At 39.9% G+C, this 15,135-nt stretch overlaps 1 long non-coding RNA gene across 1 annotated transcript; it reads left to right on the top strand.

The window, feature by feature from the left end:
* Positions 1–4,896: 4,896 nt before the first annotated feature.
* On the top strand, positions 4,897–8,143 carry LOC116387248 (uncharacterized). Its single transcript, XR_004213007.1, has 3 exons — positions 4,897–5,018; positions 5,438–5,531; positions 6,734–8,143. It is a non-coding gene; the product is annotated as an uncharacterized LOC116387248 (long non-coding RNA).
* Positions 8,144–15,135: the final 6,992 nt, after the last annotated feature.

Genomic DNA, 15,135 nt, shown 5'->3' with positions numbered 1-15,135 from the left:
TCCTGCTCATTTCCATCTCTGCACACAGATGACAGACGAGGCCCTGACAGGTGTCACACCCACCCCCCTGACCCCCGCTGTGTGGGACATGCACACTTTTATATACCATGACTATAACTAGAAGGAGAGGTAGGTGTGTCTGTTTCTGTGTGTGCTAGAAGGAGAAATAGAAAATGACTGGAGAGAGGAAAATGGAGAAAAGAGACACATGGGTGACGATAGATGTAGGCAGCAAACACTATGTAATGATCCTCTTAAAATATCGAGCAGACAAAGAAATTGAAGGATAATAAAGTCTAGATAAGGCACATTGGGAGAAAACTGCAGACTTTTTCCAAACAAAAAGGTTAGAGATCCAGGTAGCCAGCATTTCTCCATGGACATGTGACATGTGTCATCTTTCACAAAGCCCTTTTGTGGGGCAGATCTTGGGACACGTCACAGCACAATAGATGCACTTCAGGCCCAAGTTAGCAGACGCTCAAAGTATGAAGTACAGAGTACATGAATCATTTTACCTTCTTGGCCTAAACAAACCATATTGCTATTCAATTATTTTATTTTTCATGTAGAATTATGAAACATCACAGAGCTCAGTCATTTGAATATACCTGTATGTATATACGGTGTAATATGTTTGTATCTGAACATTCAACTATTTAATTTACCTGTAATTTATTTGCAGCAGTCAAATGAAAATATGTGTCAATTTACCATGCACCATGGCCAAAGAAATTAACAATGATTTTACACAGAGGACAGCTTAAGCTAATGACTTGGTGTCAGCATGAAGATAGACTTTGCAGATAATGGGTACTTCCAATAAGAGTGCTTTTCACTGAGGGGGTATCACCTATGGTAAGAGTGTGTGAGTGCTTCTCACATACAGTATAGGTCCATGGCATTGGACCATGGACACAGAGGTAGTGCACTATTAGCGCACATTACTGGAAATGAATTAGCATGTCATTTTAGGATTTTATTAAATGATATTTTTGGAGGTTTAAAAGTTGTTGTAATTGTGATTGAATGTGGTGAGCGGCAGGATTATGATGCATTTATGCTAATAAAATTTAAATCTAAAATGGTTTGAGTGGTATTTGTACCATCTTAGTGTTGGTAACTAATATTAAAAGTATATTAAATAATATTAAATAATATCAGTAAATGACTATTGCCATTATTGGGAGTCATATGGTGTCTATTGCAACCCTATCGACAGTCTAGCTCCACCAATAGAGGTGTCATTGTTCCTCAACTCTATGGATTTCAACTAGGAGCTCAGGCAAAATGGAGCTAGACCCCCCATATTTCATTTCTCCCTCGCTGATAGCATTTATCAGCAGTGTCCTGATAAAAACAAAATATGCAACTTAAGCCCGAGCAGGGCTAAGCCGCCGAGGTGGACAGGATTACCTGGAGGCTAGCCGGGACAGGCATCAGATTGTACCGTCATAAAGGGCCATTAGACTCTTGGCAAACTGTACCTCAAGCCCAAGATGACAGAGCTTTTCAAGACGAACAGGGGGGAAAATATGAAACTTAAATTCGTCATGACAGACATCTCAGTGAATGAGACCCGCAGAAAAATGGCTCTGTAGAGAAAAACAACATAAAAAAGATACTTTATTTTTATGTGCATTTGACACCTATGGCAATTTAATTGAATGTATTACCAAGTTTGAAATAATCAATACCCACTGTTCTATACTCAATCTAAGTATTTATATGAGAAGAGAGACTGGGTTTCCACACAACACACAATGGAGTAGACTTACTGACTGGCTGGGATTAAATTTAATACAGGATCTTGACAGACATATCCTGAATGCATATCACTCTCTCTGCAGATTTCCTAGAAGCAAAGCTTACATGTTTTTTCATGGATTTGCCTCATTAATTGGCTAGTTAAGTCCCCCTAATCCACGATAATCACTTTCTTGTATGTTTTAGGGCATTTCTTTAAGCTCAAGTATCCCATTACTTTCTTGTTTCAATACTTCACATCTTTCACAAGTAAATAAAGCTCAAACACAACGAAACTTTGAAAGTCGTGAACACGCTCAGTTTTGAGTGGCACCATAGGAAGCCTAGATTTCGAGGCAGAGAAATTGGCAATGCAAAGTGTAATTGTTTTGAGGGGGTGTCTAGACAAAGCGTCCGCAGGTACAGCAAGTATACGGCTAGACGACTCAGCAGACAGCCGTCTGTCTTCCTATGCGCTGTCACTTTCTCTGACATGTGGAAGAACAGGTCTTGTCTGTTATCTCTGGGAGGTGATCTGGATTATTTGGTGACTCGCACTTCTCTCGTCTCTCTCAAAAGTCCACCCATTTATCCATCCACCTCTCAGTGTGCACCGCCTCAAGGCCATATCAGTCAGGCAGTAGTGGCGGGGGTGATGGGGGGGCAGACTGTCAGACTGGCCAGGCAGGCTTCAGCTGGAGTCTTCCTCTGTCTGCCCTGTCTGTCTCTTTCAGTGTACTTATAGCGGCTGTCGACCTGTCCTTTCCCAGAGGGCTTTGTGAAAGGACAGAAATGTGATGCTGCTTCTCAGACACAAGTTGCAGTGGAGTCTGTCTGCGATGGCCATGTTGTATCTCCCTTCTATGCCCCCCCTCCCCTTCCTATTTTTCCTGAACAGAGAGACTCCAGGCGCCAGGCGCCGTGTAACTGCAGTCTCAGGTATGCTGGACGGACGTTGCAGCCACTTCCCAGGGCTTCACCTGCACCTGAGACTGAGTGACGCGGGCACCAGAGTCAGCTAGAGAGGGCAGCTCAAAGCAAGACAGGCTGCCATTCATAAATCAAATTCTCTAACTAAAGATGTAAATTGAACTGCGGTTGTCACTTTATAGCTTATGGCCTTAGTAACTTTGATTGCACCCATCATTTCAATCCTATAGTCTCTTTAAAAAGGGTGACAAGAACTTATTCTGTTTTCAAAAATATTGTTAATCAGGCTCTGAGAGCATCTAATCTAGCATAGCTATCGTATAATGTGTACTCTATATATTGCAGTTATTTCCATAATCAATTAATCTTTTTTCAAGCAAAAATGTAAAAAAATGTGTTTATTTCAGCTTCTCAGTTGTAATGATTTGCTGTTTTTCTTTGTCTAATTTGACAGTAAACAGAATATATTTAGGTTTTGGACTGTTGGTAGGACAACTCAAGACATTGAAAGATTTGAAATTTGGTCAAACAATTCTTCAATTAATTGAGAAAGTTATCTGCAGTTGCAGTCTGAAAAATATCATTAAGCATGTAGCACTTTTATTCTTCATTCTTTACTTCAAATGAAAAAGTATTTAGAAATGTTACTAAATTCATAGTAGATGTTTTATGATCTGTTATGCCTAAATCCTGTATTTTTACGCATGCATTTCTATGTCTAACTATAATGAAGCTATTTAAAGACAATGGCATTTACTTCCTGCACTTTCTCTTCATGTCTTGTTCCTCTTTCCTCTAAATGTTGTGGCATTGTCATGTGTAAAGGCTTAGGATGATTACAAAATAATTTGAAAATAGAATAAGTACGTAGAGCCTAAGTTGAGGTTTGCTCCATCTGTCAACATATGACAGCTGCAGAGCAATTTTCATTGTGGTGTGAGTGGTTTTGTGGGAAATGTGCGCTCTCATTTATCTAAAATACATCCTAAGCTGTGGCTGCCGCTTCATTATTTGAGCAGGCCACATGGGTTACAATGTGCATTTGTTCCTAAATGAAAAATCTTTACTGAAATTTGACTGACTTGTGTGCATATGTTTTGAGGACTGCACAAGGCTTTTGTGGTGGTGTGGGAGAGAAAAAGTGTGTCTGCGAGAGAGTGAAACAGCCTACAGGGAGAAATTTAGAGGGGCAGAGAGAAATAGTTTTCTGTTTTCCCAAAAAAGATTTGAAGCTTTGCTTTGCGCCACCCTTTCAATGTCAAACAATTGTTATTGAAATCCATCCATGCTGAAGACAAGGAAACAAGCAAACAGATGCTTTACAGTACAGCCTTAACTATACCTACAATTTACTATACCGATGAAGCTCTGCATGCTTTTTAAAATGTCTTTATCAATGAGGTACAACAACACTCATGAAAATACACAAATGTTGTACAGGCCAGGGGATATTTAAATTCTCATGACACCACAACCACATGGACCTGTGTAGCACATGCTTAGTCTTACATCTTGTCATCAAATCTTTTATTGCCACCTATACAGTATGACAAAGCCAGTAAAGACATCAGTTAGCTGACTGGACATCCGGAATTACTTTAAGATCAGAACAGGTAAGACGTTCACAAACTTTTCAATGCCAAGGCCCCCAAAATAGCTTTAGCTTACGGCCGGGGCTCCTCTTTTGAACGTTATATGGCAAATTAAAAAAAAGATAATAAAATCAAATAAAACTTCCGCATAGATTTCCTCAACAATAATAAAAGTAATGTTAATAAATCGTTTTTTTAAATCTTCCCTGAAATTCGCTGAAGACCCCCTTGGGCCCCCTGGCTTAAAGAAACTCACTAGTTTATACACTATAATGCCCTCCACCATTTGATCAAGCTTTTGATTAGTTACTGTATTTTATAATAAAATAATAAAATGAAAATAATATTAATAATATACTATTAATAATAGAGAAACTAAGCATAAACATTTAACTACTATGTACAATATAAATATACATATTTATCGAAGAATATATATGAACATAAAGAACAACAACAATGACAATGGACAATGGATTTGGGAATTTAGTGCAATATTAATGTAAACCACATTGAGTTTAAATCAAATGAGCTACATACAAAAACAAATGCCTCGCTGAATGCTGCGCTTTTCTGCGCAGTCAACGCAACCTAGAGCCGCTCGAACATCCTCAGCGTCCTGCGATAGACAGCCATTCATTAACAAACAGCAACACAGCGCCATCACAGCTAACATGTCAGACAAGAAACAGACCGTGGACCTGGGCTTACTGGAGGAGGATGATGAGTTTGAAGAATTCCCAGCCGAGGGTAAATACTACAGATAATGTCTGAAGTCACACTACGGTTGTTTACTTTTCTTAGTGACTGTAGGTAGCTAGTTTTGTCGGTGCTGGGCCCTGCAACAGTGACTCAGCCTAGCCATGCTAGCTGTAGCGTTAGCTAGCAGTTAACTCATTTGTTGCTAACACGACACACAGCCAGGTGATTTAACGTTAACTAACGGAACCGAATCAGTCGACTTGTGGAGCTCGTTGTCTTCTGATTTCATAGACTGTGATTTTATTACTTCACAGTTGACGTATTTGTTATTTTGCTAGCGTGTATGCTTTAGCTCACTCGCTAACGTTAAAGCTAGCCGACAAGCTAACTACAGTGCTAGCCTTTCAGGTAGACAGTAGCGTTAAGCTGTTGTTTTCTAATCTTGGTGATATCTGTATGATTCGTAGACTGGACGGGGTTGGATGAAGATGAAGACGCTCATGTTTGGGAAGACAACTGGGATGATGACAACGTAGAGGATGATTTTTCCAATCAACTGAGGTAATCAATAAAATACACAATGTTGAGCTGCAGCCCCTCAGAGGCTGTCAGTGTATCTAGTACATCCTGGGCACAGATGGATTGTTTTCATTAAATTAGCTTTACTTTATAGTTGATGTCTTAGAGGCCAAATCTTCGTACATTATTAACTTGCACCACAGTGATGGAATGACAGGATACTGGTCCTTGAAAAGATTTCCAAACATCATTGTATGATTAGCTTCGGTGTCATGTGTTAACTTATTTTTTATTGACTTATAAGTACTTTCTAATTACATCTGTAAAACCAAGGGGAAATGTTTGCTGTCTATCTTACTTAAATATCTTATTGAGAAAGTAAACAAAATATGCCCACATATACTGTTGCAGTTCCAATGCAAACAAATGCTACTGATTACATTGTTTTAAACAGAAGTAGACATTGTGACAGGACCAGTTCAAAGTGATTTCTGGGACTGATTTAACATCAGGTCTGTGTGTTTCAAAATTGTTGTTTTACAGCATTAAAACCAGAGTTTTGAACATGGCTCTTACATTGTAATATGACATAGTTTTAAACAAATATAAAATTGCCTTTGAAGTTCTTGCTATACACTCCAGATGACAAAGCAATGAAATCCAGTGCAGAGATTATGGTCTCTTTAAAGATGGAGGGTTTTCTCCAATCTACAGTTTGAATTGTCTTGGTTTCTTGCTTTGTAGCCGTGCTGCAGCTTCTCTTTAATAGCTTAGGTTGGGTATTAAATAGTTTGCTGTTGCATGTTTCACTTGTATCTGACATTATGCCATTAACACCTTGCATTACACTTCAAAGTTACCATAAGATCCGTCATACTTACATTCACACTTATTGGATAATCAATAACAGATGATAAATAAGTGGCTGGTCTGTTTTTATTCGAGTACGCTTTAGACCGTAATATGCTATTGTTTTATTTCGACCAATTATGATAGCCATGCTATTAAGTTGTTTCTTAAAGATATCATTATTGTTAAAGGGCACAGCTGCCACATACATTTTTTTTATATACGTGTAATCATCAAATCCATAGCGGCACACATTATGCAATATTTTATGTATTTTTCACTCCCATCTCTTAATGGTTCTCGCAATCAATAGCAGAGGGTACTTACGCCTCTACCTCCCACCTGTAATCATCTCCACTGACTTGATCTTTCTATTTTCCTTTCCCTCCCTGCAGAGCTGAGCTGGAGAAACACGGCTACAAGATGGAGACGTCTTAGCGGCTAACGAGGCCATTCAAGATTCGATGACATTGGTTATGGACATTTATGTTTGAACATTACTGGTTGATCACACGCCACCGGAAATCATTTGAGGATGTTATTTTGTTTCTTTTTTTTTTGTAAGAAATATTGATGGAAGTAAATTGTTTGGAGAAAAAAAACTGTTTCTTTGAGTGTTTTTACTTACAGATTATACAGCAAATATTTAGGTGACATTTATAGGTACTTCTTTTGCTGTTTATGTATTAGATGTGAGTTTATTTTACTCAATATTTAATCTGATTGAAAAATGGATTGCATTTCTTTAGTAATCACAGGAACATTGCTGAAATTATACAAGTTATATTGGTAAATTCAAACTTCATGCCGCATAGTCAATGGCTGTATTAACCTGATGCCCAGATGTTCATTATCAGAAATCTAGCACGCTTCTTTTCATCTCGTCCTTGGACGACACTTATTCTTTGCATAAACTAAATCCATCTTTGCAGTTATTTGTTTTTGTTTGGAAGATGACACAAGGTTTGGCTAAAACATCTACAAATTACAGTCTTTGTAAGAGCTGTTGATCGCCGCCGAAGCACACCTGGCAAGTCAACACAATCTACCTGTAATGGATGGCTTGTTATTGCCCTCTGACACATCGTACATTTATTTTGGTCTACATGAATTTTGCATGATATTGTTCAAGTTCAAGTGCGCTCAACATCATTTATCCAAGATATTCGTGATCATTTTGAAGCAACCATACTTTTATTTAAGGCTCTGTTTATTGAAACTGTCAAAGTGATGCTTGCATGATAGAGGAAGAGTGGGGAAAAAAGTGTACACAGGGAAGTGGAGATGTACATAAGAAGTGTGCAGTGGAAGTACACACAATACTAACAAGTGTGTGTGTTTGTGGTGCATGCTGCACACATACAGAGGCAGTTCCTCTGCACTGTGCTGTATAACAGCCCCCTTCCCTCTCAGCCCCACAGCGCTGGGCCGAGTCCCTGAAGGAGAGATTATCCACTGCCGTGTTTGTCAGAGGTAGGGAGGGGGTCTCGGCATGGGGCTTCCCAGCTTGCCTTGCCTGGGCCTGCCCCTACTGCCAGCCAGGCCCTTCTCTTCCGCTTGGCACAGCAGGGACTCTCGTACTGAACCAGAGGCCAATTTATCCCCGCCACACTCCCCCGGCAAAATGATTTCTCTCAGTGTTTTGTCGACTCTCAGTCCCAGGGTCCTAATGAGGTGAAATAGATGCCAGTAAGACCAAGGCTGCAAGAGCAGCTTTCATCCTTAAACAACATTCATCCTCTGCCTCTAGAAGTAGAAAGTAACCTACAAATATTTACCCAAATACTGTATTTACGTATAGTTTTTGTACTTGTTTGTGATGAAAATGTAGTTTTCTAATCCATTATATCTACAGTGGGTACGGAAAGTATTCAGACCCCTTTACATTTTTCACTCTTTGTTTCATTGCAGCCATTTGCTAAAATCAAAAAAGTTCATTTTATTTCTCATTAATGTACACTCAGCACCCCATCTTGACAGAAAAAAACAAATGTAGAAATTTTTGCAAATTTATTAAAACAGAAAAACTGAAATATCACATAGTCATAAGTATTCAGACCCTTTGCTGTGACACTCATATTTAACTCGCATGCTGTCCATTTCTTCTGATCCTTCTTGAGATGGTTCTACTCCTTCATTAGAGTCCAGCTGTGTTTAATTAAACTGATTGGACTTGATTAGGAAAGGCACACACCTGTCTATATAAGACCTTACAGCTCACAGTGCATGTCAGAGCAAATGAGAATCACAAACCACTTTATGGCAGAGTGGCCCGATGGAAGCCTCTCCTCAGTGCAAGACATATGAAAGCCCGCATAGAGTTTGCCAAAAAACACATGAAGGACTCCCAGACTATGAGAAATAAGATTCTCTGGTCTGATGAGTCCAAGATTGAACTTTTTGGTGTTAATTCTAAGCGGTATGTGTGGAGAAAACCAAACACTGCTCATCACCTGCCCAATACCATCCCAACAGTGAAACATGGTGGTGGCAGCATCATGCTATGGGGGTGTTTTTCAGCTGCAGGGACAGGACGACTGGTTGCAATTGAAGGAAAGATTGCGGCCAAGTACAGAGACATCCTGGAAGAAAACCTCTTCCAGAGTGCTCTGGACCTCAGACTGGGCCGAAGGTTCACCTTCCAACAAGACAATGACCCTAAGCACACAGCTAAAATAACAAAGGAGTGGCTTCGGAACAACTCTGTGACCATTCTTGACTGGCCCAGCCGGAACCCTGACCTAAACCCAATTGAGCATCTCTGGAGAGACCTGAAAATGGCTGTCCACCAACGTTCACCATCCAACCTGACGGAACTGGAGAGGATCTGCAAGGAAGAATGGCAGAGGATCCCCAAACCCAGGTGTGAAAAACTTGTTGCATCATTCCCAAGAAGACTCATGGCTAGCTCAAAATGGTGCTTCTACTCAATACTGAGCAAAGGGTCTGAATACTTATGACCATGTGATATTTCAGTTTTTCTTTTTTAATAAATTTGCAAAAATTTCTACATTTCTGTTTTTTTCTGTCAAGATGGGTGCTGAGTGTACATTAATGAGAAATAAAATGAACTTTTTTGATTTTAGCAAATGGCTGCAATGAAACAAAGAGTGAAAAATTGAAAGGGGTCTGAATGCTTTCCGTACCCACTGTAGTTCACGTAGCTACTAGTTACTTTGAATAATGCTTTTTTTCCTAAATGTTATGCAGTGTGTGACAGGATTGTGTTGACATATTATTGTTCATACACTGCTTAGAAAACCCCAATCTGATCAATAAATATCATGCCATACAGTGAGAGACTTTAAACTTGTTACCAAAACAATCATCTTGTCCCGAGGATTTTCCAAAACTTGAGCGTTTGTATTTTAAGACATGAAAGATGTAGACAAGTCACTTCAGGAGAAACTTGATTTAGCAAAATACCTGAAACAATAATATAATTAATGAATGTATTCCGTTTGTAATGATTGTTTTATCATCAACTGATTCCATAAGAAAAGTCTAGCTGTCGTCATTGTCCAGTATACATTATTGTGAAATAAGCCAAGCTCTGATCCTCTCACGGTGCTGAATTATCAACAGGATATGCTGTTTATCATTTGTTTATATTTGGAACGAGTCATTCTGCACTCCAAAGTGTTATACTCAGATTTTGGCATTAAAGGCTGGAAAAGGTGGAAGTGGAAATCCGTTAGTTCAGGTCAAGTGTTTAAATGTTGGCCAATGAAAGCACAACGACAAGCATTTGACAGTCTCTCATTCTCTTTTGGGAAAATGCAAACTCCCTGTTTACTAGTTATTATCCCAATCAGCTGCATGTCACAGCCCAACAGCTCCCCTGGGCCCATATTAGGATTGAAAGACAATGATCCAGCTGCTACTGATATACCTGTTGATAAAGAAGATAAACATATTGTATGCTGCGAAAAATAAAGAAAGGTCAGATATTCATCAAGTGAACTCAAAGAGCTGTGACTCATACATGGGGATACTCAGATCTGTTTATGCCCTTGAAACTAAGGGCCCTGGGCCAGATGATTATTCTAAGGGTTGGGAAGTCGGTGAAGTGAGAAAATCGGTAAGTGAGAGTAACAGAGGAGGACCTGTGACCATTTTGTTTGTGCTGAAAGCATGAGATTGGTCCCTTGTGTTTGATGCCATGAGGGCCTCAATGGGCCCTCAATATTCAACCTTGCACAGACTGCCAGGCTTTTCATTGTCTATGCATTAGTTCTTCTTTGATCCTATTTCATCGAGACTTTAATTTGTGCAAGGATTTTTGTTGTTCCTTTGTGACCCACATGATTCCCCGTGACATGTACGAGAAGGCTCATTGTGGCTGATATTGACTGACTTCCAGAGGCCTGAATAATGGGTGAATACCTTGACCTTATTGAAAGGTTTAATTTTAAATCTCTTATACAATGGATAACTTTTTAAAAGGGCTATCCTTGTGTTACTGGTGGCAATGTTCAGTCTTCATACAGAAATCCACGCCATGTAAAACACTACCAACAAATGACATTCTGGATCAGTCTGTATGGGAACTACTGCTGCTGCAAATTCTGTAAACTGATTCTTGCCTTTATGAAAGACTAGATTCTTCAAAAAGCATTTTCTTATTTGCAAATCATTTTCCCTTGGCCCACGCAGTTCCGAGACCACATGACTCCATGCGAGAGAGCAGCCAATGGAACTGTGGCGTAGACTATTTCATAACACTTCATGTTGGGAGATGGCAGATCCATTGTTCTCAAGGCCCACGAGCCTGTGGGCGAGAGTCCCTGCTGTGTCTACACCGAGGAAGCACACCAGCCTCCCAGGCTATATTTTCCTCTCTTTCCTGGAGACACTGGAAGCTACTGTGACCATTCGAACTCTCTACCCACTGCTGCAGGCCCTGCTCTCTCCACTTCTTCCCTCTCCAATCCCTTCACCACTGAGCCAGGGAGAAGACGACGCTGTCTCTACACAGCTAGGAAGCATGCAGCTGCTACTATAATAGCCCTAATTGCACGTTTCTTTTGTTGGGCTGAAATTAGCGGCGGGGCTACAATACTAGCCTAAAACCCCCAAAAACGTCCAAGTAAAGATGGAGGAGAGAGAGTAAAAAAAAAAAAAAAAAAAAAGACACTCGGTTCACCAGTGAGACTGCCAACCCACTGCCGAATGGCCCACACCTGCACGCTCACACCCCCGCTAACGTAAACACAGATAATAAGGTATAATTACTTTGGAAAATAATAACGAGGAGCAACCCTTCAGACCCCCCTACTCCCGTTGACAAAGAACTGCCTGTTTATTGTGGGGGGTGAAACAGCCCCAAAGGACGATGGCGAATACCCTATCAAAAGACCTGAGGGTCCTACTGAGGGTCCCTTATAGGACAGCCATCAGTGTCAAGGAGGGCTGGGGCTTTTAAGTCGCTTCTATCCTAACTGCCTCAATTAACCAGTATGGATTGACCACAGGCTACTTTTTCTGCTCCATTCATTCTCATCAAAATGATCCTGTGTTGTCTTGAATGGTTCTCCCCTTTTCTATGGGATCAGAAGAAACCCAGAATATGTATGTCTGATAACATACCAATAATGCCATGTGGTGTCTGTGATCGTGGATATTCTCCTAAAATAGATACATTAAAATCCAGACAACATGCCTTTCTGAAGTGCTGGGGTTACATGTAGTATTATAGAGTGTTATTGATGTTGCTGTAGGAACTCCCGCATCCTCGCTATCTTTAAGAACTACAATGGAAATAAGTCTTTAAGTTTTGTGGTATGCAGAAGTTCAATATTTTGGGAATGAAGCTTACTCACTTTCTGGTGGAGAGTTGCATAAAAATAGTTTCACTTTCACATAGTTCCGTTAAATATGAAGCTACAGCCAGCAGATGCGTAGCTTAGCTAAGCATAAAGACTGGAAACAGCCTGGCTAAAGCTCACCTTTTGAAAAATATAATCTCAAAATGTTTTTTGGGACGTTGTCAGTCACACTTTATCTTGGCTCTGAGCAGTTCCCAGACAACCAGCAATCTTCTCATTTAACTCTCCCCCAGAAAGCAAATATGCAAAATTCCCAGAGTGACAACACTTTTTTTAATTACCTTCCTCTCTACCTAAGCTATCTAAACTAATTTATTAATTCCATACTTAAGTCACGAATAAAAAAAAAAAACACAATTTGAAACAACTATTATGTTGATCTTTAGAAAACTAAAGAAGTCTTAATTTGGTCTTCAGTGAGCAAGAGCACTATACCTTAACCTAAAATGTCGTACTTGTGGTTTAGGGGAGCATAAATATATAAAATGGAAATAATTGACTTCACCTGGTTATATGTAAGTAGCAGATAGCTGCAATATCTGGGTTAGACATGTCTAACATATATCAACCAGACATAGTCATTAGACATCTCCGTTCCTAACGCCAAGTTCTTCTTAACTTTTACAGAGGAGCAATAGAAGCATCGTGAGTGGAAACATTTCAAACTGGCTTGGGATGTGCACGTCCCAGGAAAGGAGGGCTCTACATAGGGTGTTTGACACCGCCGAGGACATCTACAGAGCATGAGTAGTATTGGTGACAAGAGGTGCCTGCGCAGAGCCCAAAGGATATTAAAAAACAACATCCACCCCAGCCACAGCCTGTTCATCCTGCTGCCGTCAAGAGGTACCACTAAACTACAGAGCAGCTTCTTTACTCAGACTGAGACTCACCAACTCATTCTTAACACGACAACATAAAGATAGTTTTGCTGTTTTGTTTTTGTTATGTAGCATAATGTGACTTCAACTGCATTTTGTTGTGTGTTGGACAATGACAGTAATAACCTTGAACCTTGAACATGGTTCGTTTTGAGTTTTATGGTCATCACAGCTCAGCTGAAAATGAGGATAAAGCCATTTGAACATGTGGACATGACACTGGACATTTAAGACACTTTGGGATCACGCCACAGCCTCACCGTCACTTAAACCTGTCCGAATTTTAACCCGATCTGACATGTTGGCATAGAGAAAGAAACAGATGGGTATGTTTCAGGTTAACGCTATCCGTGGTGGTTGAGTCACTATGAAAACACAAGGCTTTGGTTTGATGTCAGGACGGATTATGAGTGCCCTGTTTCAGCCGAGCAGTTTATTACATGATCTATCTCGCAGGTATTTGACAGATAAATGTATATTTTCACAAAGGCGAAAAACAGAGCACAGACAATGTATATAGTACTCTGTACTGCCCTACAAAGCCAGAACAACATATTTGATCAATTGGGTATGGACTAAAGTCCGACCTAAAAAACATTATGCCATAGAAATGTGTAATTCTTTTGAAATTTTTTAAATAAATTGTAAGAACCTCTAAACTGAGTTAAAAACCCAAACAATGACTACCCTTCGGCTAGCTGCCTTCTCTGCAGCCGCTGATGATTTGAGATTAGGCCACCTTTAAATCCCATATTTAAACATAACTAAATATGATTTTTTTGTAACTATAGTTCATTTGTTCAAATGAACAAGAAAGGTGAAGAAGAAGCAAGAGCTATGTGTTTTCAATTTGGCCAAACATCAAATGCAGTATCTAAATGTTTAGGTTTTATGTAAGGTCTGCTGCAATTATTAAAAATGCATGTTTTTTTTTGAGAGCCCTCAAACTTTTAACATTGTTTTTCTCAACTGTTGTAGTTACTGCACTCTTGTTATGTAACGTGAGTTATGTGATCTGCATTCATGAAAAATGACACTGTAGGGACCATGGTAATATCCCAACCAAACTAATACTGCTTTATTCATCCACGAGCAACCCAATAAACCAGACTGATAGCCTACAACCAGCCTACTCTGGAAATAACACACATGTTGAAATTCTCACTGAGTAAATGTTTTGTGGAGTCTTGTACTTTTATGAAGACGTTGGGGTGATAAATGCTGTGATTAAGGGACTCGTGTAAAGTGAATCAGTGTTGCATGTGAGTCATCCTCACGCCATCATTAAAGCACTATGTGCAACCGAGCCGAATGGCCCTGCAAGGATGGCAGCGTGTTTTTAACTGTGACGTCTGTGGCAACAACACCCCCCCCCCCTACTGCGTTTCCTTCCCGTACAGCCATGATACCTGGCAATTAGGGTGTTTGTTTTTTATTTTTACCCCCAAACCTCCAATATTTGAACACACCGTAACAGTCATCCTCCTGTCCTGCTGCACTTAAAAGCATTGGACAGTGAGGGAAGAGAAATTAATAGGGAGGGGGAACAATTTAGACACCAGAGAGGATTTTCCATCAGAGCAGTAAAGCACACTTGATGTTATTATCATCTCTGGTGAATTATCAGGCCTAATTGTAATTAATCAATCATCAGGCTCACTCATCCACTCCCAATGAAACCCAGCATCACTGTTGATCAACCTGAGCAGTGTTAACCTATGAGAAATCAATGTGCAGCCATGATTCAAGGCAAACGCTTTAGAGCTTTCTTCACTTTGATAAAGTAATTAGAGCATGGTAAATTACATGTCACAGTATCTGCATCATGGCTACATAAGGGACGGAAACAATTGCACGATCCAATTCTAGGGAACATTAAAAGGTTGCAGGACAAATCATCCCTTCAACTCACATCGATCATTTTCACCACATTCGACCAAGAAAACCTCACCACTTCACTGTGTGGCCAAGTTCAAAACAATCGCATATGTTTAAAAAGAGAGTACACTGACAGACAAACTAGTAAAATAGGACATACCATTCTCTCTCTCTCTCTCTCTCTCTCTCTCTCTCTCTCTCTCTCTCTCT

This window comes from Anarrhichthys ocellatus, unplaced genomic scaffold, assembly GCF_004355925.1.
Source record: "Anarrhichthys ocellatus isolate YVR2014 unplaced genomic scaffold, GSC_Weel_1.0 scaffold14, whole genome shotgun sequence".
Classification (NCBI taxonomy): domain Eukaryota; kingdom Metazoa; phylum Chordata; class Actinopteri; order Perciformes; family Anarhichadidae; genus Anarrhichthys; species Anarrhichthys ocellatus.
Note: the sequence above shows the minus strand (reverse complement) of the source record. Positions and strands in the feature narration are given on the sequence as shown.